The following is a 26505-nucleotide window of genomic DNA, read 5'->3' as shown; positions in this document are numbered from 1 at the left end:
TTCAGGGTTCAAAGCGAAACAAAGTTTGCCATTCTGGTGTATATACATTAAAGTATTAAACTGTAGAAAGTGAATTTCCTACAAGAAGAAAAATCTGTCCAAATGGCTATCACCCCCCACTGCCATAGCACTTAACGCTTCCATCAACAGTAAGAGGTTAATGTGAAAACAAAGAAATGTTGAAGGTGAAATTAGATGGATTTGCAAAAAAAAAACAATATTATGCTGGCTCCCTGCCAGGTGTCAGGAAAACTCACAGGATACACCCTTCAGGGCTCTTCCTGAAAGGAAAGAAAGTCTGGGTGGAGTTTGGCAAAGCATCAACCATTAATCCCAGGCATATCCGTGAAAGGGCAGAGTGCTTAGATTAAAAGCAAATTTGCTCCTTCCAGGAAGTGAGCATCAGATCAGTAGCTCTGTGACTTGGCTAGAAAATCAATAAACTGACTGGAGAACAGAACGTTACCCAGTAGTCATAGTTTTTTCTCCTAGAAAGGAGGAAAGAAAGTATTTTTTGCTAGGAACCAAATTAAGAGGAATTTTTGAACTGCCATTTCCTGTATATATATATATATACATATATATATATATATGTATGTATTCCATATAGTGGAAATATACATATCTGCTAAAGTATGACTAACAGATCTTGGGAAAATAACTAAATATAACATAGATACTAAAAGATTACTTTTCTCAAATCCTAGCAATTTGCATAGATGAGTACTATTCAGGACCAAGTTCTTAATATTTTGGTTGCAGTGGTGGAATGCGATCCTCTTTGGATATGAACACTAACATGTAGTTAGAAGGGACAGAGGGCAAAATAGTTACAGGGAATTATTTGGGTCTCAGATGTCTTCATTATGCTCAAGAAAGTAGAACATTAAAATGTGTGCATAGGCATGTGAGCATAAAACAGACATAAAATGTCTAGATGCAAAAAATCTGCATGCAATTCCCTCTCTCACGGCAGGAGCACCTGACAGCTATCCTCATTTTTCTGTATTTTAGAAACATATTTCTTATTTCAGAGACCTAACAGAGGGTTAAAAACCAGCAACAAATAACATGTTTGTATCTTTAACTACCAAGGTTTTAGAAAATTATTTTTTAAAAATGTTTTACAAAATTATAATTAAGCCAACACTGAGCCCATTTAAAATCATGTCTCACAAGTGTTTCTGCGTGAAGGAGATGACAGTAAGTGCCCTGAAACATATGATCTGGGGTTTCACTCGCTCTTTGGTTTTATAAGACCTGAAAATGGACTACAGATCACAATCATAGAACTCAGCAGGGTTTGCCAGGGAGCTAGTGAATTTCAAGAATTAACAGTTCTAGGGCTTTCTTCTAATCAATAAAACCTGTAAAGCTCAATCCAGTTCTCACAGAAGCCAAAGACATCCTACTTCTTGTCTTCTAGTCACCCATCTGATCGCAGACCTTATGGTAACGTATACTGAAGAATTCCACTCCCATTCACTAACTTCTGCATCATGCTGGCTACCCGCTGATTGGACAAGAAAACATCTTTTTAAACCCCACCTTGGTAAAGATTTCAAGTGTTGATAAATTCATAACTTTCCTTGTGTGACTGTAGTAGTAACTAAACAAATATCAAAGGAGGTGTACTTCAGCTCCTGCTTGAATTTGTTTAACCTTTTTTCAACACAAAAAGCTAGCAAGAACAACCAATTTTGAAAGCATTTCTGTTTCATAACTTGTCCACTTTTAAGTCTCACAGGAAGGACAGATTTTGTTTCAATAGTGCTGAAAAACAGCACTAGTAATTATCATGGATTGAGAAAAGGCCTATGAAATCTCTGAGTTTGAGGGAAAGAGCATTTTCAATTCCTTCTTCTAAAAAAAAACCACCTTATATCTGAGCTATATAACAACAAAACTGTCACGTATGAAACTAATATAAAGCCCAAAGGATTTTTTTGAGAACACTCTGAGACCATCACAAATTTGATATTGAAATACAGACCTCTGCACTTTCAGACCTGGGGCGTTTAAATTAGATTAAATCCTCCACCATAAGGTTTTGGAGATCCACTGATCCACTAAAAAACTGGATCTTCCTTTCAGCCGCAGTTCAGAAGAAGTAGAAAACCCACATCACAAGAAACATCATTAAATATTTCAGTCCAGAGTGTCTTCTCTCTCATAACATAATTGCGTAGAGATAGACCATCATGAAAAATATATCCAGGAATTTCTACAGCTGAAGAAGGTTGTTTGTTCTAGAAAATTGAAATTACTTTTATTTTCACAAAGTAGTGTAGAAAACATAGGCATTGGATTTTTTTAAAAAATATGGTAACATTAATTTGACCTGATTTTCATTATTTCCTTAGCCACTGATTCTTCCTGCTGCAATATTGGAAATATGTTTGGTACCCTCTAGTGGACAAAATAATATATAACTTCTTATCCTAAATATGTATTCCAAGACAGTGAAATAGAATGGCTTCAAGTTAGAAAGACTATGAAAATTCCTTAGGCAGATATGATCCAAAAAAAAATATAATAAAAAACATATTTACTATTTAATTTCATGCTTCTAGAGCAAACTGTGTGACCGAAGCCACATAAGAGGTTTCTTTTTCTCTCTCATTGGCTGCAATGACCCACTGCAATTTCATGGCACTGATCTAACTGTTTAGTCCCAAAGTAATGGCTGTGTATTTTTCAGAGCTCTGTCTATAAAGGCCCAAAAGTCTCTTTCAAATGCAAGCTAAGCAAAAATTCAGCCTAGGAAACTATCATGTTTTCTTATACTTTATAAGAAGTACAAAGTAAGGTTACTATTTAAAGATTTTTTTCATCTTTTTTTTTTCAGAGAACCAGGAGTTCCTAGCTTCTGCTGAACTCAGATTTGTACACACATGATTTTTATCTCGCTTCAGCTACTCACAAGCCATTTAATGTCAGCAGATATGGATCAGACATTGTAGATTTTATTGGTTTTCTCCAAAGAGAAGCTGTAAATACTTCACAGATTGAATTCAGGATTATTGTGGTACATAGATGCTGCAAATATTCTTTCTTATTACAGACATTAAAAGGCATCATTGGGTGAGCCATTATTGGCTATGTGAAGCAAGCAGTAAATCAGATATGGTATGTTTATTTTTTGTAATTTGTTTTTATATCTTATCTGTCAACTTCTTTGAGGAATGTGAAATTGCTTTTGGCATGTTTTCATGGTCACTACGTAATTTACACTGACTAATTTCTCTTTTTCCATGGAAATGACTGACATCACTGGCTTGACACATCAATTAACACTTTGTCAGTTTTTCCTTCCCAGATTATTCATTAGTAGGTCACCTTCACTTATATACTATCATTATATAATTTCATTGCACAGCTATTTCCATCACTTATTTGACATGTGTATTATTAGTGCTTCTGTTTTCTGGATGCAAATTATATGAAGCATAATTTGACTTGGAATTCAAGAATGTTTCCTCATGTTCTGGAAAATTTCATAATACATATTTCATGTTGTCTTTCATGTCTCAGCACTTCTTTTTTTTTTATCAGTTACCTAGGACTGCACACAATAAGAATTTATGTGTTTAAATCCAGTACAGCAGCAAAGTTACATTCTTGGAAAAAGTAACAGAGCTCCCCAAGGCATAGACTTGCGTATCTCAGAATGGGATCCAAAACAGCTAGCACACAGAGTAAAGACAGATCTACTGTTAAGCCAGTAAGGGTTCTTGAACAGGAGAATAACCAAAATTATCCCCTTTGAGAGCACATATTCAGAGAATCCCTCCCTTCATTGACTTGTGAAGCAGAAACCTGTGTTCCCTGCCCCTGTGCACTACTGTTCCTATATGGATTTTGTACTAAAATGATATTGGCTACAATGAACAGGAGGCAGACACAAGACATGCTGCTACTATGGCTAATATCACTGTCTTTGACTTCAGAAAAATAAACAATCCTGCTTATCTGAAGGAAAGAGTAAAGTTATGCACATGCCATATGAAAATATTCTGGGGAGCCTTCCCCTCTCTGTTCCATATGATGAAACTTCTCTCACGTGAGAACAGACTAAAGAACTTCCATTGCCTTGAAAAGAAAGACCCTTGTGAGAGGACAAGGAAGTTTTAGGATAATAATCTTTTAGCCATAAGCAACAGATAGATGTATACCACTAGCAACAACTCAAGATTAGATTATAAAACCACTTTTCCAAGGTTTATGCAATCTTCATATTTTAGGCAAAATCTTTTGTTCATCTTCACATTTGAAGAAAAATACATAAAACTTCCCTACCTCATGTGGCTTTTTTTCCCCAGATGTTATGATATTCATATTTATAGGACAGTTCACATGTATACTATACTCCTGGGAGTTTTTCTCCAGTCTAAAAGAATGATTAGTATTTCTTTCATGCCTGAATCAAGTTCAAAATGAGCTCAACTAGAAGCAAGGGAGGGCAATCCAAATCTTCTTCTCTAACAAATCCCTTGAGCCTTACAAGGGCTCAAAAGGTAAGGCAAAATAAGAGCTACCGTGTAGAGCAATTGTCCCACTATTTTTCTCAAAGAAATGACACCAACTGTTCTTAAAGTCAAAAATCAAACTTCTTATATTCATCCAGAGAAATAATTAAATTTTGAAAACCAGTTGAATTTGGTTACTTCAATCTCTAATCATTCTTTAGCATAATGTGTTTTATAAATATCCCAGCTTTACATAGCTCCTCTCTTTTGCTTTCTATGTAGATATCGTTAACATATGACGTGTTTAGGAGAATGGGATAAATGAAGCCTGCTTTCTCAGTCTAGAAGTCTAGTGATAACTGTACTTTTGCAAAGAGTTTAGAAAATCTGGCTTAAATTTTAATCCAAACATTCTGTAAAATTAGCAGATGGTTGCTTGCACTGTAGCATTATCTAACTGAAATGAGTGCTCAAAACTCTAAACACTTGTACAGGCAATGAAAATATTACAGAATTTGAATCATCAAAACAAGCTCTTCTCAAAATTAGCACATCCTTTTGTGACAGAGAAGACATACACATATACCAAGTAAGGAAGGCTGCTTATTTTAAGGTGGTAAATTGTACATACTGAAAATGGTTTAATACTTCTAAAAAGAAGGGCACTTTACAAGCAGCAAGGCAACAAAGACATTAGCCAATTTTTTTAAGGAGTTATTCAGAGGAAATATAAGCCTACTACATAGCTGCCCTCTTCATTTTTTGTTTCATTTTCACATTAATAGCACAAGCCAGAGTTACTAAAGGAGTTGCGGTTTCTGTTCCTTTAGTACAAATGTTCTGATTTAATCATTGAATTGATCACAGCAAAGAAACCATTTTCAGTATCTTTAAGCAAAGTGCTTGTCATAGCTTCTGAACACGTTTCTATAATTTCACCACTTATCTCGTTAAGGCCACTCACCGGAATAAGGTTTCCCTGACATCAGGTCCCTGGAACTGCTTGCACAATATCCCTGGAGAAGGCTTAAAGCAGGAAGGAAGTTGATTTAATAAAGAGCAGAGGCATGGTATCACCCTTTCCTCATGCTGCAAAGGCATGTGAATACTTGTAACAGACTTCCTTCTGCCAGTCAAACACAACAGTAATTACTGTCAAATAAATAAGTTTCCAAGGTAGATCGCCTGGAAGGGTTGGCCCTGGCAAGGTGGCAATACTTTTCCTCAGGTCAAGCTCCCCTCTCAATGTAACCCCTCTGAACCTAAATCAAAAATAGGGTCAAAACCAGTACCTTCTCTTGGCCACAGGTAAAATTCTCACATCTCTGCAGTGAATCTATAAAACTACAGCAGTGTTCACCTGTAGGTCTCCATACTGATACCCTATTTTCTCTCCAGGCTATGTTTCATGATCTTGTTGCCTGACACTCAGAACTGCAGGATGTCTAAAACTGTGGGACAGGTTTAAAGCAGGTTGAGACCATGAAGAGTGGGTAGAGGTCCATCAGTCCAGCTCTGTACCATTTCCAGCCCTGCCTCAATCTCTTCCTGCAGGCCTTCCTGGGCAAGTGCTTCTAAGCAAGGCTTTATCTGCACTTTCCTACCCTTTTTTCACCCTGCCCCAGTAATGTCCTCCCTGAGTCTCTTGCTCTGCTTCCCAAAATTCTGCTGCAGTGTTCCCCCAGTCTCTAGCTTTTCACCTGCACTCTGCACCCGTTATCTGTAGCATCACTACCCCTTGTCTGGGTAATTATGTTTCAGGAACAAGCATCAGCTGGCTGCTGGTATTATAAGTATTATAAATCACTGAAATTTCCACTAATTTTGAACTCTGGAAGTCATTCTGTTCTCAGATGCTCAGTAAATCAATCTTTTTTGCTTTTTTTGCTTTTTTTTTTGCTGAATATGTGTATTGTGTCACAATAGCCTGCATATTTCTTTTGCTTTTTTTATAAATGGATTTCCAGTTTTCTCGATTTTTTGCAAAGAGCATGAATTTCTAAAAATTAATCATCTGCAATCCTCCATAGACAACACTTCAAAAGAAATACAGGTGGGGAACATATGTTCTCGTCGTTCCAATCTCAGCTAATCTAATGGTTTCTGATAATATCTAGCAAAGTCCTCACAGCCCACAGACTGCAGGTACTGCTGTTTATGGATTTCGATATTATATATGTCACTTGTGGGTTTTTCTCCCCAACTGGCTTGTCTTATCTGTAAATGAACCAGAAAGAATCACTGATTTTTTTAAATTCTCAAGAAAAAGCTGGAAAAGCAAGTTAAAGCCAGTTTTAAGATTTTATAGATGACTCCAAGTATTATCCACCCTTGTTTTGCTAAGGATGGCTGCTTTTTACTATATGTTTAGGGACGTTCGGCTTAAAGACACTTGAGTGACTCCCTGACTAAGATATGTGGTAGGCAATTTTACTGTCTTGACGATAGTCACTGTACTCTATACTTCTATCTATGACACTAACCTTACATTCATCTGGATGTAAATACTCCTGGTTTCCCCCCATGAAAAGTGACTGGAATTAGCTCTCCAGCCACAATTTTCTCTTGTCATGTTTCTCAGCAGATTCTGTGGCTCTCTGTGCTCTGATCAGGAATACTGTCATTGCGCTGTCATCTTATGGGCAATGAGAAAAAAAAAATGGTATCCTTCACAAATCAGCCATCTGAAATGAAAAACCTGGGTAGGGACAGCCTCAGAGGTTCAGGTTTGGGTATTTTTTTTTTTTTCCCCTCTTTTTTAGTTCTTCCAATAAAAGCACTTTGCCTAGAAATCTGTTATAGAATTTCTTCTAAAGCATCCTTATTACAAGGTACCTAATCTTGCAATCATGCACTGAACACAGAGGAGTAACCAAATAAACACTGGTGTTCTTTCCTCTGCGTATGTTCAGTAAACATTTGCTACTGCGGACAGACTGGGGGAATTCACAGAGGCTAGTGTGCCCATCTTCTGCATAGCCCCTTTTTTAGATTCAGGTGGATGACTTGGCAAGATGCTATGGGACTGCTTGATGTACAGATGCTCTGAAGTGTAACAGATTTGATTAGAACAGTAGGGAGCTTGATTTCTTGTATGAGATTATCTTATGGTTTCTCCCTCATGTGCAACAGTAATAAATGAATGATAGCTCTGAAGCTAACTGGATACCTTTAATTTAGATTATATTGGCTTTCAAGTCAGAAATAATACAGACATAAACACAGGAAAAGGAATCTAGACAACATTATGTACCTGTCTGACCCAGGTACTGAACCTGAACAACCTAAAAGAACTATGAAAATCAGATAATATTTTAAATGCTATTTGAAATATTTTTTCACTTATTCCTCAGTATTTAAATCATGCCTTCCAACCCTGCACAGACATTTTCACTTCAATAAATGTTTCCCCTTTGAGCTTTTCCTATTTAATATATTTCAAACTGAAGTCTCAAGCTGCTTGCTCACCTCTCTCTACTTCAACGGATCAGTTGAGATGGAAGGAGAAAAATAGCTCAAGCAGATGTTTCAGAAGTTAGAAATGTTAGAAGGAAAAGTGGAGGTTGCTAATGTGGATTTTATATTCGTGCATGGCAGCATTAACAGATGCTCACAGACTAATAACTACTTCTATCATTTTCCATGGAAACTGATAGCAAATTTGAATTTAAAAAGTTTCTTTGAAAAGCTCACATGGATTAATATGATTTATTGCATACAGTGAAAGGCAATGAAATTTTGCCAGAGAAGCAGTTATTGTATTTCAAACAAGTGAAAACTACAGACTCTTACCCCAAGGAATTTAGCAGGTTGTGGCTTCCCTCTGTTTGGGAGTACAAAATGCTGATAAGGAGAAATTAACCTCTCTACACTGAACTTCACAAGACCCAGTTATTCACAGACCTATGCTCCTTTTTGTCTCTTTTAATACACTGAAAGTCACATGAAGACACCTCTAGTACATCTTGGTTGCAGTGACTATTCCTCTTAAATACAAGCAAGTAGGCTTAGTGCATGTATTGTACACACTCCTGATTTGATTGGCCAAAGGCAACTTCAAAAAAGCAGAATACCCTGAGGACCACCAAAAGGTTTATAAACGATTGAAGGTGATTTTCTATAAGTGATGCCCTGGTGAGTGTCAAAAAAATAAATGAAAAATTTCCAGTAATTTATATCCCAGTGCACAAGTCTAAAGAGGGGGTACAAAATACGAGAAAAGCCAAGCCTATTGATGAACTTGTTAATGCTCATCTTCTTGGTCTCTTTTTGGAATTATGTTTCCAGGCTGAGGACCAGAAGAGAGATCAGTTCTAGGGAGTAACAGAAGATGGCTCAATGGAAAAGGCTATCTCTGACACAGGCAACCTAAAGGAAACAGAAATTAGGAGCACTATTTTAGGGTATTTTTTGCAGTCAAAGGTGGCTGTTGATGGAACAGTGAGAGTTCCATACAGTACCATGAAAAGCTCAAGTCTGGTACCTGATGGGTTAGTTACTGCACATACAAACAGTATGAAACTATTCCAACTTACATATTCAATGAGACAGTGAAACTAGGTGATTTACCCAAGGCCAGATAGCAAAATGTGGCAGAAGAGAAAACAACAAAACACCACTCCTTTCATACATTCTTTGTCCTATTGTGTCAGCCATAGACATTAACTGATGGAGACTTATGGCTTGCAACAACATCTTACAGGATCCTACTAAAAACCTTGATTCATTTCCCCTTGATAACAATGGCTGTCAAAAAATCCTTTGATTTCCACAAGATCTGAAATGGATCCTTTGTAAGTGAAAAATTAAGAAACCCTTGAGTTTTCAATGATAGACGCATATTACATACCAAGGTAAAAAAGTTAGTCATATGGTAAAAGCAGCATATGCCAAACTCTTATGAGTTTTTTTAATGTACTCTTCTAATATGTTTATGTATTCTATATTGAGAGATGGAAGAAGCTTGAAGCACCTGAGAGAATAAGAAATGCACAAAGCTGCAGGGAATACACTTCAGAGAATAGTCATTATGTAAGAAGCAGCAATTATATTTTAGAATAAGTCTTGTTATTTGTGAACCAAAAACTATGGTTTGTTTGTAGAGCAGAAATAAATCTTTACAGAGGAGAAAAACAGATTGTTATGGCAGCTGGAAAAATTCAATGGTCTTGCAAAAAATACTACACATATTCAGTTCAGATCTATATACATAGCTAGCACTGTGGGAGGTTTATATTCCTCTATTGTTGAGTTACGTAGTGTTTGAAGCATTTTTAATATAGAATAGGATGTAAATATTTAGTCTCTTTCTCCTTTGTTTACCTTCCTTCTCTTCCATTTATCCATGGGGTCAGAACTTGCATTAGCGAAAGTTAACTGCATATAACTTCACAAATGTGGTCCCCCTGCCATAGGCAGGGGTTTCAAACTTGATGATCTTTAAGGTCCCTGCCAGCCCAAATAATTCTAAGATTCTATGAATTCAGTAACTTCACATATGCAGGACTGGGGGGATCTTTTATACTTTTCCACACAGATGATGATCCCTTTTGCATAAGAGTCTTTTGCTCCATAGTTTCAAATAAAAGGTGCACAAAGTTGCTCTTCAATGAAATTGTGAATTCCTAAGCTAAATCTGCAGCAGACTTCTTTTACATTTTTTTCACATATACTTTATTGTAAGGGGATAACTCCATGAAAAGATCTGAAAGATTCATTCACACTATTGTTTAGGTTAGTCAGATACAATCTCTTAATTCTGAAGATACATTTAAATGATACTATTTGTCCTTTTGACAAAGTGTTACTGATTAGACTATACCTACCCATATCTCAGTAAAGGTGCAGTACATGTTTCAAGCTTACGCCCCCATCAGGGCCCACTCTGAGAAGCTGTTGGACCACATGATTTCCACTGGTTGCATAGTCCTTATATTATTTTGTGATTCTCTGCTGAAGATTGGCATGAAGGCCATTTCCAGAAATTAATTTCCTATTCATTTTTTCACTATTAGTGTTTGGGGGCAGGTGATAATATAAGTCAACATTTGTAACTGTGGGCGTACTTTGAAGAAATCACTATAGAACTCTTAGTATTATCCATTCTCAACACTTGCCTGAGTAATGTTCTCTCAGCTCCTATGATCTTGGGATCTTACAATTCTATGAAAAAAAATCAGATGAGTGCTGGGATTTTACTTAGAGAAAAATAAAAATATTCAAATTTTCAGAAGTGAATTCTTGTATTTTCATTGGAACTAAGAATGATTTCCAGCACATTTACTTTCAGTATTAATTCATTCCTTAAAATACTATTAAAATAATATAAAGGGACTGTTTTTGAACTCACAAAAGCTTAACTGAGTGAAATTTGCACAGAGCTGTGTTTAAGTAATATATAGTGGTTTTCCTCTGAAATACAGCATGACTGTGTTTTCAATATAGCATTTGAGCTGGAAAATCATATCACAAAATCATAGAATGGTTCGAGTTAGATGGGACCTTAAGGCCCATCTAGTTCCAACCTCACTACCATGGGTAGGGACACCTTCCACTAGGCCAGATTGCTCAAAACCCCATACAGCCTGGCCTTACTTTAAAATTATGTCATTTGACTTAGATTATATAATTACAAAAATTTGGTTTATTTATGCTTTAAGCATTTACTACAATAATTTAATAATAAATAAGTAAAAGGTTTTTTATACATATATAAATCTGTGTCACTAAAAATTTTGTATTACAAAAAGGATCCAGAAATAAGTTCACTTTGATATTGCTTATTAATCTACTTTTTGATTCAGTAAAAAAAGTAACAAAAAACACCTCTTAGTGACCTAATTAATTCCAGAAGAATTGATTGACAACACTCCAAAATTAGTTCTGCTAGTCACAAACAAAAGGAAAAGTATCTGCCTAGTTTCTCTACCTCAGACAAGTTTCTCTTTGTTCTGTAAGGCATACCTCTCCTCTTCCTGGTCATTCTTCCATCTATGACAGGTATTGCTGCTAGGGAACCTGGCAGTACCCGCCTCTTGGAGTGTGAAAGCTTGCTTCATTCCTGCCAACACTCCTGTGAATTGGTTATATGAACACAGGCTGTTCAGTGACCACCTAGAGCCAGAGCATCTGACACACGCCATAGTATCACTGAATAATTTAGACTGGAAGGGATCTCTGGAGGTTATCTTATCCATCATCCTGCTTAAAGCAGGGCTCGCTTTGAAGTTAGATGTGGTTGTTCAGAGTCAAATCCAGCTGAGTTTCATGTATCTCCAAGGAAAGAGATTTCACAGCTTCTCTGAGAAAGCCAGTCTGATCTTTCATCACCCTCACCATGAATAATTTTTTCCTTAGATTCTCTTGGAATCTGTCTCATTGAAACTTGTGTCTGTTGCATCTTGCCCTCTTATTGTGCACTTCTCAGAAGAGTGGTTCCATCTTCTCTATGACTACGCCTTAGCGGAAGTTAAGACAGCATTTAAATCTCCCATATGTTTGCTTGCATATCCATAACTTGATTTAACTCGGATGCTTCCTCAGACTCTGCCACTTAGCACAGGAACCTGTAAGCAGATATTACCAATAAAAAGTTCACTGAGAAGTATTTCAGTCATCCACACTTGCTTTCCACCACACTTGCTGGAACAGACCACTCTTGTGCCTTGAGGAGATTGATTTAGACTTTTCTATCTCTGACCTTGGCTTTCCCTTTGCAGTTTCTAACTCTTTTCCCCTCCTTTCCCCTTTTTCTCTCTGATGTTTTCTGACTTTTCTTAAACAACTTTTCCCAGAGACACCATCAACTTCACCAATGGGCTCAGCTGTGTCCTGCATGGGCAGTCCTTCACCTTTTTCCCCACTAGCCACCCCTGCAGCCCTCCCACTACCCTGCAACTACACCCAGTACAATCCTATTTTTCTGTGTATTTCTGAAAGACTGTGGTAATCATAGTTCTTCCTCCTGAAGACACCCTAAGACTCCGGGTGCATCTTTCTGAACTATAATAAATGCTGTAAAATGCTTTACAGCTTAGAGTGATGTGACTATAGATACCTGTCAATAAGAATTAGATTCAGATCAAAATTTGCAGCATGTGATTCAGTTATGCATGCTGTGCAAAATTAAAATGGTGACTATTTCTGTTAACTTTTGCTTTAAATTTGCAATCTGTAACCTAAGATCTTAGTCGTTGCTCACTTGCATCGGAGTGAATTTGTTTAATTTAATTTACTTAAGTATAATTGCTTGCAATTTATACTAATTTAGTATTACCTTCAGTTACTTCCAACTCTATATATCATTTTCATTCAAATCTGTAGAGATGGATGCATTTATTCTTTTGAGACATTATTTAAATGGTAAGGACATTTCTACTTGATATAGCTTTTTGCCAGATTAAAGTTACAAAACCAGCAAAATATCAATGTTTCCTTCAAATGTAGTGACTTAGGATTTTGTAAAGTAAAAGGTTTGTGGAATTTCAAAATACTGCTTGAAGAGACTTGTATTTATTTATTTAGTCTAAAAATATGGCATCTATGTCGACAAAGGGAGGATCCTGGGGTGTGAGTGGGTGAGTTATTCAGATTATTTTTTCTTGGACTCCGAAGAATAATAAAGGTAAACTAAAAAGGTAGCTACAGAAGAACCTTTTATGTTGTATAAGAATTGCTCTGGGTTTGTAGGTATTCACAGTGCATAACTGTTAATTTTTATTTCTTTGTGTCCTGCTGTGGTATAAAATTATGGTAGCAGAATGTCAACAAAGGTTTTGCTCACACCTATTGCTTATTACATGATTGTTCCATTGTGTTTTCCTTTTATTTTTATTTCTCCAAACATACGCTAACATTTAGACCAGCTAAACTGTTTCAGGTTGTGTAACAGCATTGAAACTGTGAGCTTTTTAGCCTCCAAAATAACCCCACAATACTTCTTTCCTGTGCCAACATTTTACTTATTATTGCCCCTCCAAGGGCAAGGGGCGAGAGCTACACAAATCCTGGCTCCTCCATGCTACAGAGCTAATGCAATCCAGCTGTAAAGGAAAGCTGAATGAGTGTGAGATTCCATCTCTGGAGCAGTGTACAGATACAGACTGCCTGTGAGAATCTGATCCAGAATACATTTCATTTGATCTATTTTTTTTTCTGTCTAAACGCCTATACTTATTTTTCTGCAGTATCTGTATTCCTATCCCTAAGTCATACTTTGTGATGTGTGCTTTATCCTTAAAATCTCATAAATGTACTAATTTATTTGTATGCCTTTGAGTCTTTATCCTGTCCTGCTTGCTGTTCTTATGAACCACTCCTTTCACATCCACAATCTCATTTCTGACAAGTTAGTTTCATTTCCCTTTCCCCACTACCTTATCCAAACAGTAAACCAGAAATAACATAGCTCAAAAGGTAAATTTGATTGCCACCACCACCACCAAAAGTTGACCTATAAGGAAGATAGCACATTTCCTTTGCATCTTCATGTCTGTTTAACCAAAGCAGCTGAAATGGGAAGAGGATTCTTGGTGTAAAAGTAAGGCTTCAGTAAGGGAAGGTGTTCACCCTGTGCCTTAACAGGAAAACCAACAAATAAAATGACAAGGTGCCTGCTCAGCCTCAGGAAAGGTTTCCCAATACCTCCCTCCCTAAGACTCTTTTTGTGGCTCTAGGCACTAAAAAGGGTGTAGCAGACAGCACAGAAGCAAGAAAATAGGTCATGCTTTGTTTAAAAGTTCATACTGCACAGTGGTTCCTGTCCCCAAAAGCTGTTTTATTTCAGAAAGGCAGCAGGCTGAGTGCACCACACTTTCAAAATTTATTCACGACAGTCTTCCGGGGGTTAAAAGAGAAGAAAAAAACCTCACACAAAACAAAACCAAAACCACACAGAAGACTAAAACATAACATAGTTGCCACAGTAAAAAAAAGAACCTGTGTTTTTTTAGAACAAAGCCAACATTGCATTAAGTAGTTCTGATCAACTCTTCTTTTGATATAAGTTTGCTTTAAAGGGAAGAATTTAAATTATGTATGTAGAACCACAGATTTTATCCTGATTTGGCTCAGAGAGTAGAACTACTGTCTTGAAGATGCAGAACTTCATTGACTCAGTCAGCATGCATGTTAACTGGTACTTGCTCACAGATAGTGAGTGGGACTTGCTGATAAGTAGTAAACGCTCCTCTTTGTCTACGACATTTATGCAATAAAGCTGTGGTTGTCATTAGCCATGCACAGAATAACAAACATTTAAAATAATTTTGGGGGGTTGTTCTCAATTATTTTTATGCTGCTTGGCATTGCCCTTCCCATTTCATTACACTGGATCAGTTTTTATTACGATGCTCAGCAGGTTGCAGTGCCTTCCCAGTCAAAGCTCTGAAGTACCAGTTATGTCTGCATTACATCTCCTTGACTGGTAATTTGATGCTGTTAACCAGTGTCCTTCTTGACTGCAATGACAGAGTTCTACAGTACTTCTCTCTTTGACAGTTCAGGTTCAGGCTCAGAGAGAAAAGACCTATCTTGCAGTGCTCCTGATAAAGCTTCCATTTGCTGATAACTCTATTTAACCCACAGGGTGCACCAATCTTCTCAGTAATTCACCTGTTGCTATTCAAGCTTCAGCAGTAACCTGATGGGCACAGGCTGATTCACTTCAAAGAAGTACTTACCATTCAATCTCCCTGGGTTTTTTTTTGCAGAGAGGCTTTTGTCTAGTGAGGGGAAGATGCACAGCAGTGAAGTCAATGTGCCTATGACACATTACATTGGCTACATAAAGGTGCCAAGCTGCAACCAGACATAGCTCTGAGATCACCATGATACAAACCGAGTGTATCCCTCACCAGCTGTTGAATGCTCCATGACCTGTTCTGCACATAGTGTTCATACAGAGTCATACATGCAATGACTGCTCCACTTCGCTTATTAGGTAAGATCTTACTAGATCACAAGTAATTAAATACCATGATCAGTAAGCAATTTTACCTGGTACCCATACATTAAGAATCACAGACACATATTACGCTGCATAAAAAAACAACTGAGAAAAGTATCAGATAGACAGAAATAGGCAGGCAGAACAGAAGGCAATGGTAGATGCAGATACCAATATTACAAACTCTTATTGAGTATTTTTAGTTCAGCTCTCGACATCAGTGCAGATTATTTTTGAACACCAAGGACAAATACATGAGTAACATGGGGAAACAGATTAATACAGGGAAATAGAGGAGGTGCTATTAGTAGTAAGGTAAACTGATGAAAAAAAATCCTGCAACCTCTCCCAGTGGTGTCCAAAAAAGTGGTGAGTTTTCCAGTCACACTTCTGTACTTTCTTTAGTGATATTACTGTAACCGCAGAAAAGGAAAATTGGTCTTTTCCAACTACAGTGTCTCTGACTTAGGGGTCAGACTATTTGGAGAAAAGTTAGGTTGAAAAGCAGGCTCTAGATGCTAAGTCTATGGACTACGGAAAGGAACAAGTCTGATAATTCCCTCTAGTATGATAGTCCTTTTAGTTCTCAGAATCCTCTTCAGCACTTCTCTTAAAAAAAGCCATATTTTTTACAATGCATATCAAGATAAAGGCTTAATCTGCCTATACTGTGCCTCTATTCATTTATGTTCCTACACACACAACCCATATTCTGCCATGTTTATCTGCCACTTTTGATTCTGCACCTACCTTCATATGATCCTATTTTCTTTCTCATAATATATATACATAAAATTGGATAATCTTTTCAGCTGTTCTACCCTCTTCCAATTTTTCTATTTAAACAAATTCAGCATCTGTCACCAATTCTGCCCTTTTATTGGATGCTCCGATCAACATATTATGGCTCAGACAGAATGCAATATGATCTCAGAAATGCACATGTAGTTTACAGAAAATTATTACATACTAAGAAAATGAAATTGAAGCTTTTATGAACTATGATGTGAGAAGAAAAATGTTAAAAGATTGGAGTGGGAAATTAAAGTGTTCTCATTATTTAAAGAAAGCAAGTGTCCTTAAAAACCATTTCTAAAACAAATCCCACAGAAACCAGAATGGGGAGAACCAGCACCTCATAAAATGATTTCATAAGTAAAAGTTCTACCAAGATCTGTATAGCCGTGCTTTTGAAATTCCAGCCTGACGATAAAGACAAAAACAATTTTAATGATCAGAAAAGGTATAATGCTCCTAGAGTTTGATGAATATGAAAAAGTTATCTTAATTAATTTGAGATAATGATGGAATCAAAACTTGCATCTTAATGGAAGATGACAATCTAATTGCAAATTTGATCCAGATGTGAATATACCGGAGGGAGTTAAAAGAGAGTGTCAGAGTTCAGGTTTATTTTGCTGCAAGAAGGAACATAAGGTGTTTTCTATGAATTATACAATAGTAAATACATTCAGCTTAGGGGGTGAACTGCAAAGCATGGCATTAATATTGCTATTGGAAAAGTCTAGAACTTAGCAATATGTAAGAAATATATATTTATGGAAGAAAGGCATCTCTCCAGACCTTTCCTAAAAGTCCTTCCTGTGCCACCCAATAGCTTTCTTCTTCCTCCATGACTCCAAATACATTAGGTTATTGGAAAATCATTACTCCCTTACAGACACTTCAGAATTGTGATAAACATCCAGTGCTGCATATTATGGCAAGTGAGAGGATCTTATCCCTTGCATTATAACAGTGAGAGGATCTTATCACTTGCATTATAACAGAGAGCAAATAAAAATCAAGTAGAACAGAATAAAAATGTGTCTCAGTACCATTCTTCCACAAAACTCAGCTGAAGTATCAGGTTCTCATAAGATTTGTCATGACATTAATAAGAAGCGAGAGTATTGCGAAACTTTTGTCTTTCTAAGCCATTTAGTATTTCTCCCTCAGGAGTTGCTACTTTTCTGTCTAAACCAAGACAGTCTAATTTTGGTAAAAAAATAAACAGGAAGACACAGGCAGAAATACTGCCATTGTCACAGGCACAGTTAAGAAATAATTGTGACAAATGAAAAGCTGAAAGATAGGAATTTCTCTTACATAGTTAAAATAAAGTTATATAATGAAATCTTACAGTCCCAGAGCTGGAGTGCATTATTGCTGACAGAAGAAACAAGAACGAAGCAGGCAAGTAGCAGCTCTCTGAGCCTGTCAGTTGCTTTTTATTGTTATAGGACAAATATGGCACTACCCTGAGATCCTTTTATTCAAATTCAAAAGAAGTCTAAAAAGAGTGGAATATTTCACAGAATCATAGAATCATAGAATAGTTAGGGTTGGAAAGGACCTTAAGATCATATAGTTCCAGCCCCCTTGCCATGGGCAGGGGCAGCTCACACTAAACCATGTCACCCAAAGCTTTGTCCAACCTGGCCTTGAACACTGCCAGGGATGGAGCATTCACAACCTCCCTGGGCAACCCATTCCAGTGCCTCACCACCCTCACAGTAAACAACTTCCTCCTTATATCCAATCTAAACTTCCCCTGTTTAAGTTTTAACCCGTTACCCCTTGTCCTATCACTACAGTCCCTAATGAAGAGTCCCTCCCCAGCATCCCTATAGGCCCCCTTCAGATACTGGAAGGCTGCTATGAGGTCTCCACGTAGCCTTCTCTTCCCCAAGCTGAACAGCCCCAACTTCCTCAGCCTGTCTTCACGGGAGGTGCTCCAGTCCCCTGATCATCCTTGTGGCCCTTCTCTGGACTTGTTCCAACAGTTCCATGTCCTTTTTATGTTGAGGACACCAGAACTGCACACAATACTCTAAGTGAGGTCTCACAAGAGCAGAGTAGAAGGACAGGATCACCTCCTTTGACCTGCTGGTCATGTTCCTTTTGATGTAGCCCAGGATATGGTTGGATTTCTGGGCTGCAAGCACACACTGAAGGCGGCTCATGTTCATTTTCTCATCAACCAACACCCCCAAGTCCTTCTCCACAGGGCTGCTCTGAATCTCTTCTCTGCCCAACCTGTAGCTGTGCCTGGGATTGCTCCAACCCAGGTGTAGGACCTTGCACTTGGCATGGTTAAACTTCATGAGGTTGGCATCAGCCCACATCACAAGCGTGTCAAGGTCCCTCTGGATGGCATTCCTTCCCTCCAGCGTATCAACCGAACCACACAGCTTGGTGTCATCGGCAAACTTGCTGAGGGCGCACTCAATCCCACTGTCCATGTCACTGACAAAGATGTTAAACAAGACCGGTCCCAACACTGATCCCTGAGGGACATCACTCATTACTGGTCTCCAGCTGGACATTGAGCCGTTGACCACAAGTCTTTGTGTATGGCGATCCAGCCAGTTCTTTATCACCCAAGTGGTCCACCTATCAAATTGATGTCTCTCCAATTTAGAGACAAGGATGTCGTGTGGGACAGTGTCCCCATCTACCTACACAAGTCCAGGTAGATGACATCAACTGCTCTACCCCTGTCCATCAGTTCCATAACCCTGTCATAGAAGGCCACCAAATTGGGCAGGCAGGATTTCACCTTAGTGAAGCCATGCTGGCTGTCACCAAGCACCTTGTTGTTTTTCATGTGCCTTAGCATGCCTTCCAGGAGAATCTGCTCCAGGATTTTGCCAGGCACGGAGGTGAGACTGACTGGTCTGTAATTCCCCGGGTCATCCATTTTCCCCTTCTTGAAAATGGGGGTTATATTTCCTTTTTTTCCAGTCATCGGGAACTTCACCTTACTGCCATGTTTTTTCAAATATGATGGACAGTGGCTTCGCAACTTCATTCCCCAGCTCCTTCAGGACCCACGGATGGATTTCATCAGGTCCCATGGACTTGTGCACATTCATATTTTTAAGATTGTCTCAAACCAGTTCCTCTCCTACAGTGGGCTCAAGGTCTTCATTCTCACAGCCCCTGCATCTGCCTTGCAAGACTTGGGCGGTGTGGTCAGAGCCTTTGCCAGTGAAGACCGAGGCAAAGAAGTCATTCAGAACCTTTCATGCAAATTATTCTTAGCTCTATTCGTAATAGAAAAATGCAAAGCAACAGAGAAATTTTCTGTTATGCTTATTTTAAAATACATGCAATAACATTGCCCTTGGTATATGTTGCTTACTTTTTGGTCTTGAAGCAGACACAAGAAGGCTAAACTCAAGGAATTCCTATTTATGAATGGAGCTGGAATGACATCTCACATTTGTTTTTGAGAAAGAGATACAGGAGAAGCTGTATATCACTGACTTTCAGCTGACGAGTTCTCTACCTTTTGAAATCTCCTGGGTTCAGCACTAGCAGTCATTTTTCTCCGTCTGAGTAGCTGGTGCAGTGATGTGACTTTCACCCTCTACATTTTACAATTGAAAATTATACTGTGTGGCTTCACAGAAAGGAATCTCATCACTGCATTTCAAGGTGTAAACCATTTCTTATTTATATTGGGTTTGCATGGCAAGGTTTTGGTAGCAGGGGGTGTACAGGGGTAGCTTCTGTGAGAAGCTGCTAGAAGCTTCCCCTAAGTCCGATGGAGTCAATGACGGAGCTGCTGCTGGTCAAGGCTGAGAGCATCAGTGACAGTGGTACCACCTCTGGGATAACATATTTAAGGGGGTGGGGGGAAACTGATCAACTACAGCTCAAGAGAGGAGTGAGAATGTGTGAGACAAGCAGCCCTGAGACACGAAGGTCAGGTGGTGAAGGAGGAGGAGGAGGTGCTCCAGAGATTCCCCTGCAGCCCATGGTGCAGCCCATAGTGAGGCAGGCTGTGACCCTGTAGCCCACTGAGGTCCATGGTGGAGCAGATCTTCACCTGCGGCCTATGGAGGACCCTACACCAGAGCAGGGGAATGTCCAAAGAAGGCTGTGACACCGTGGGAAGACCATGCTGGAGCAGGGTCATCGCAGGGCCTGTGGCCCCATGGAGAGAGGAGCCCACACTGGAGCAGGTTTGCTGAAGGACCGATGACCCTGCCAGACACTGGAGCTGTCTGTTCCTGAAGGACTGAACCCCATGAAGGGTCCCATTGGAGCAGTTCACAGAGCTGCTGCCTGTGGGAAGGACTCATGCAAGAGAGGCTCATGAAGGACTGTTTGCTGTGGGAGGGACCCCATGGTGCAGCAGGGGAAGAGTGTGAGGGGCCCTCCCCTCAGGAGGATTGAGTGACAGAGGCAATGTGTGATAAACTGGCCACAACCTCCATTCCCTGTTCACCTGCACTGCTGTGGGGAAGAGGGAGAGAAAACAGGGAGTGAAGTTGAGCCTGGGAAGAAGGGAGGGGTGGGGGGAAGGTGTTTTAAGATTTAATTTTTATTTCTCATTATCCTGCTCTGATTTGATCAATAGTAAATCAAATCGACTTTTTCCCCAGGTCAGGTCTGTTTTGCCCATGACAGTAACTGGTGAATGATCTCTCCCTGTACTTACCTCCATCCATGAGCTTTTCTTTATAATTCCTCTCCCCTGTCCAGCTGAGGGGGGGCTAGAGTGGCTTTGGTAGGCACCTGGTGTCCAATCAGGGTCAACCTGCTGCACTTGTGCCATTGTTTTCAATGCACGTTGTTTTATCAGCTCACTCATTCCTTATAAATAGTGAACTTCTGTGCATACTGAGATAGTCTTAATTTTAAGTTTTATTTTGGAAAACATTTAGAAATCACAAACTTTTCCCTTTTGCCTTGAAACATACTGTATTGCCTGTACGTATTTAGTAAAATACATTTTCATTTAGATTTTAACACATTTCTGAGGGAAGAAAAAGTATTTTCCCACTTTCTTTCTAACATGACAGAACAGGACTAAAGGACTAAAATCAAATTTTTTCCTTCCAACTGTTTTGACATACAAAACACTTGAAAAAAGTAATCTGAGAAAAAAAAAATTCAACGGTGCAACTGCAGTTGGAAAATGTTTGGTGAAAAGAAATCAGTATTGCTTACAGATCTGGACATCCAACTGGCTTTCTAGTCTAACAGACAGATTGTTTAGACTATGCATAAAGCAAGAAAGTACTCCAAATGCTGTGTATAAGCCATCTCTGCGAGCTACTGGAAGGACATTATTGCCTTTCAAAAAACCCTGTGAAAATATTACTTAATAATCTGTTTTTTCCCTAGGACTTAGAATCTTAATGTTTTATATATATATATACATATATAAAAAGCTAAATCCCATCTGATTTTGAGGTTTCAAAAAGGGACACAGTAGGTCAATATAAACTGTTTTTTAAAATTGGAAAAGCCTGCGAAGAACAATTAAAAACCCCAACAGAACACTGCAGCAAAACACATCAAATAAGAATTAATCTACAGAGTAATGTTTTATTTTTGCCAAGACCCTCTCACTTACTTTTATATTTGTCAGATTTGTTGACTTCAGTGAATACAACTATATACAAGCCTTTCCAGAGTTAAGATCTAATTCATTAATTAGAGAAAGTAATAGCAAAAATGGAAATTACTTAGGATATCTAAACTTCATTTTGAATTCTGTTTACAACAAAAAGATGGCAGCCTATCTAACTACAGCAGAGCCTTAATGAAAAGTATTTTCTTTATTCTGTTTTGTCTCTAGCATTTGGAGCTGTAAAAAAACCCACAGTCGACAAAGTTTTCAGGATCTGCAAGTATGCCACAAAAATTAATCTGCATTTCAAGCCAAAATTTGTGCTAAGACACCATTTCCCATTGCAATTTACAAAGATCAGATCCAGGTGTTCTCTAATTAGCAGAGTAGCAGACTTTGCTGTTGCCATTCACATTATCTGTGTTCACAGATCTACATCACATTCAGCAGCTTCTTAATCCCTCAAAGTCATTTTGTAAAATGCAAAGGAAAGAGCAGATTATGAACTCTGAAAGATCATTGTAACCTACGTCAACTCAGCCTTTCTTACAGAAGCTTTATCCTTTCATCCCTTAGAAACATCAAAACTCACTTTTAGCAGCACACAAAAATTCCTCTCTAAAATATTTTTGTCACATACAGCTGTTTCTCCTGACAGAAACTTTCACCACTTCCTTTCCCACGAATGGGTTGGATTAATTGCGCCTCATTCAGAAAATAACAAGTAATTCTTCTTAATTCCTTTCTCCAGCCAAGGACTAGGGGAACTCAAGTAAACAAGAAGCTAAATTACAGGTCAGAAATCTGTGCTAGCAGGAGACAACATAGCAGTAATAGTAGGTACTTTCCAATCTATTTAATCACCTGTATATACTAGTAAGCTGTTCTGCGACATTCAGTCATGTCACCCTTGCACACCCTTCAGTCTGCTGGGCTTTTTAACCTCTACTGCATCAACTAATCTGTTCCTCTCACACTGGCACTCCTCTGGATTTGGACTCTGAGTGCTAAAATGAAGCTGTCATTAATTTACTGTGAACATATTCCCACTCTAGATATTTAATTCACTTATGTCATCTTCAAAAAAAAAAGAGCCATAATAAGAAAATATTGTTCTTTTTACCACCCATTTTCATATAGTGTTTTCAACTGTTGATTCTCAAGACAATCTTTACAAGAAGCAACTATAATTGCCCTCATTTTTGCTCTCGACAACCAATTAAATACAGTTTTTATGAGCTGGTTACCAGTTAATATGTTTGAGTTTCCTAAACATGAACATAGACTTAAAAACTGCTAACAAGGAAACTACTGTGATACAAAATCAAAGGGCTAAGTGTGTAAATTTTCAATGATTTTTCCATAGGCTGAGTGCTCAAAAAAACTGGGGCGGTACAATACTATTTTCTTTCCTGTATTGACTCAGTTTTATTATCAGTGCACTTATCATTTTAGTATTTCCTTTACCACTGATTAACTCAGAATTTTGTCTTCATAAGCTAAAGATAAGGTCAATGCAGTTACATTGCTATAAAGCCTGGGCTAGTTATCAGTTTAAAATATTTCCAGATCATTAGCCATGTGGAGGTTGACATTTCAGCATGCAATTAAAGGCTGGAAATGCATCGGGCCATGTGCAAATAACACTTGGTGCGATATACAATTTCCACTGCTGCTTCAGAGATTCTATAGTGACTTTCTAAAATGTTTGCTACATGTTACCTTTTCTTTTACTATGAAGAGGAATATTATTTCTTACCCAGGCATCACTGGTTTACTGAGATATTCTCCAGAGCTATGATTCATGAAAGTGAAAGCCAAATAAATGCCGCACTGGTGTATATATAATAACAAGTATTGCCTAGTTGAGCTTGTGTCACTACAAATCACCTCACCAGACACTGACATTATTCCTTTTCTTAGACTCAGTGGGTCATTTCTACCTCCAGGTAACACATGTTTGCAGGCAATGTTTGCACCCAGTTGGTTGATTTGAGTTTTTGCACAGTGTGAAGGCCAGAGTTCAAGTTGGAGCCTCAGGCTTGGAAGCCACAAGAAAAAGCCCTAGCTTTTGAAAGGCAAGGGTTGCCACTAAGCTAGTGGGGTAGTACATGAGTTTAATAAGCTAAAATCCTTACAAGGAAGGATTGCTTTCATCATCTAACTGTTATTATTTACACATAAGAAAAAAAAAGACACCATATGAAAGTAGATGTACATCCTCTTAAAGCTAGGTAGTGACATAAGAGAACAAAGAGGTAAATGCATCACAAAAGAGCAACTTTTCCAACCTTTTTTCATGGTAGGCTTTAAAGGAGCATTTATAACCAGATCATGTAGCATATTGAAATCTGGGTTTATAGTTCAAGAACCAAAACTCTGTTTCTAATGTATAGCTTTGGAGAACAGAATTAAGCACAGTATAAGAATTTATTTACTCTACTGCACTGATTGAACTTGTCAAGGAAATGAGTAAATGAAATTTGTGGTATTTGTACTTACTAGCCAATATACTTATGGAAATTAAGACATTAGAAACACATCTGAAGCAATAAAAAATATTCATACAGTGGGGAAAAAAGGTAAAGGATTATTGACTACAGTAAGACTTACTCAGCAAAGCTAGTTCCATGCTGAAATATATCCACTGTCTATCCAGCACTACAACTCCTAAAAAAAAACAAACAGGTGCAAACTCTGTGATACATGTTTGCATGCAATGTGAACCACAGATTGTACAATATAACTTGTGCTTCAGGCCTTTTTACAAGAAAGAGCTAGAAAGAAATTAATGAAGGCCGCAGTATTAGTAAAATAGAGAATTCTTTTCATTTTAATTGAGCTATTCAAATTCTTAAGGCTGGAGTCTTAAAAAGTATATTGGCTGTGTTTGAGTCTAGATTCCAAATTATTTAAATCTTAAAATATTCTAAATAATTGTAAAATGCTGAGAATAGTCAGTATATTCTGGAATTCATTGTTCTCAGAAATATCGACAACAGTATTCGTATGCCGTATGCCCATATGCCATAGGCTCTTAATGATTAAGAGTGCATAGTTATCTTTGCTCCATAAAACCTAAACAATCAGATGATCAAAACTACTTACTGCATATTGTTGTGCTATAGGACTTCTTTGTTGTTGCAATTTGCCTTTAGGAAACTGAAAAATCCAAATTGCTCTGTGGGTATTTCTTCTAGGAGCAAATTCAGAACTTTCCAGAGAAAGATTTCAGCTACATTACCTGGGAAAAGAAACCTGGCCTTCACCATATGCGGATTAAAAAACACGGCTTCCTGGTGACATGAAACCAAGCCTTGAAGTAGCACTAAAGCCTCTTACAGAATTTGATGTATATTTTTGATCCTGTTAATGCTTCAGTGTGAGGATATAATCATATTTTATGCAATACTTATTAACATGGCTATATATTTCTAATGATTGGTAAGGTTAATACAGTTTATTAGAAGGCAAAGTTTAATCTTATTCAAACAGGTGCAGAGTGCACATTGTTACAAAGAAAAAAGTATTTACAGCTGTTGTGAGCAAGCCTGAAATAATTATGAAAATCATTAACCAGAGCCAATTGAACAAATTGTGTTTAAATTACGCACAACTGTGGGCTCCTGGCTTAAAACAAAATTATGTATTTTATTTGCTTCTCCACATTTTCCTTGCTGTTTTATCTTCTTTTAAATCATGAATTCCTTTATATTCATGTATTCTTTCAGGCAGAGCGAGGTATTTATCATTAAGCTTCCTTCTACTAAGCAGGACATCTGTGCATGTTTATTTAACCAGCTTCAAGATTCAGTCTGCAGTTTCCTTATTTGTATGGTTATTCCTAATGCCTCCAATGGAGATGGCTCTGGAAGAATTGCAAGTGTTGTTTTCAAAGCCTGTTCCTTTTCTCCACAGTTCACAGAATTCAGGACATGCTTTTAGGCACAGAGATTAGGGAGTCTCATAAAACAAAAGAATTTCTTGCTTCAAAACAGCAAAAAGAATTATAGGTATAGAAAAGATGTCTTTGGAGGCTTAAGGGAAACAAAATATATGAGTTCTTATCTTAAAGATATGCTTTGCCTGGTAGCTTATTTCCTCACCTATTTAGAACAGGACTAAAAAAGGAAAGCTAATGAAAATGACATGAAGTTCCCCTGATTAATACTGGGAGAGTCAGACTTCTATTCCCGGCTTTACTCTTGCTTTCTGTATGAACAGCTAACTGTAGGAGCAGTCTCACAAACAGTATGAATACTAAACCCCTTGCTATGTAACAACCTGACTACTACACCAGACATGATGTGGTCCTTGCCTAATGGCTGGTTGAAGGGCAGCCTTGCAGATCACAAGGTTCTGAACTTCCTTGTGGAAGCTGGTAAATCCAAGGTTCTTGTTTTTATCTTATTAAGGTTGGGAAGCATCAATATCAGCAGTATTTTTTATATATATAATCTGCACTGTCAGTATTATGTGTATTCCAAGCAGAGCTGTCAATTTTAGGCCTTTCAAAGAATTTAGGCTCAGGGGTGTCTGAGCTGTAAATTTCAGACAGGCACAGGAGAGAGACAAGCAACAAGCATGCAACTCTGCTGTGAAGGGAGCAGTTCTTCACTTGTAAAGAAGAAATTAAGGCACCTAGGAATTTGACCTGGTAAAACTGAGTCTACTGTAGAGATCTACATGTATAAGTAAGACAGGAATTTTATGGATTTTAG

The sequence above is a fragment of the Pezoporus occidentalis genome, unplaced genomic scaffold (assembly GCF_034315485.1).
Source record: "Pezoporus occidentalis ecotype Australia unplaced genomic scaffold, CSIRO_AGI_Poc_V1 ctg48, whole genome shotgun sequence".
NCBI lineage: Eukaryota > Metazoa > Chordata > Aves > Psittaciformes > Psittacidae > Pezoporus > Pezoporus occidentalis.
Note: the sequence above shows the minus strand (reverse complement) of the source record.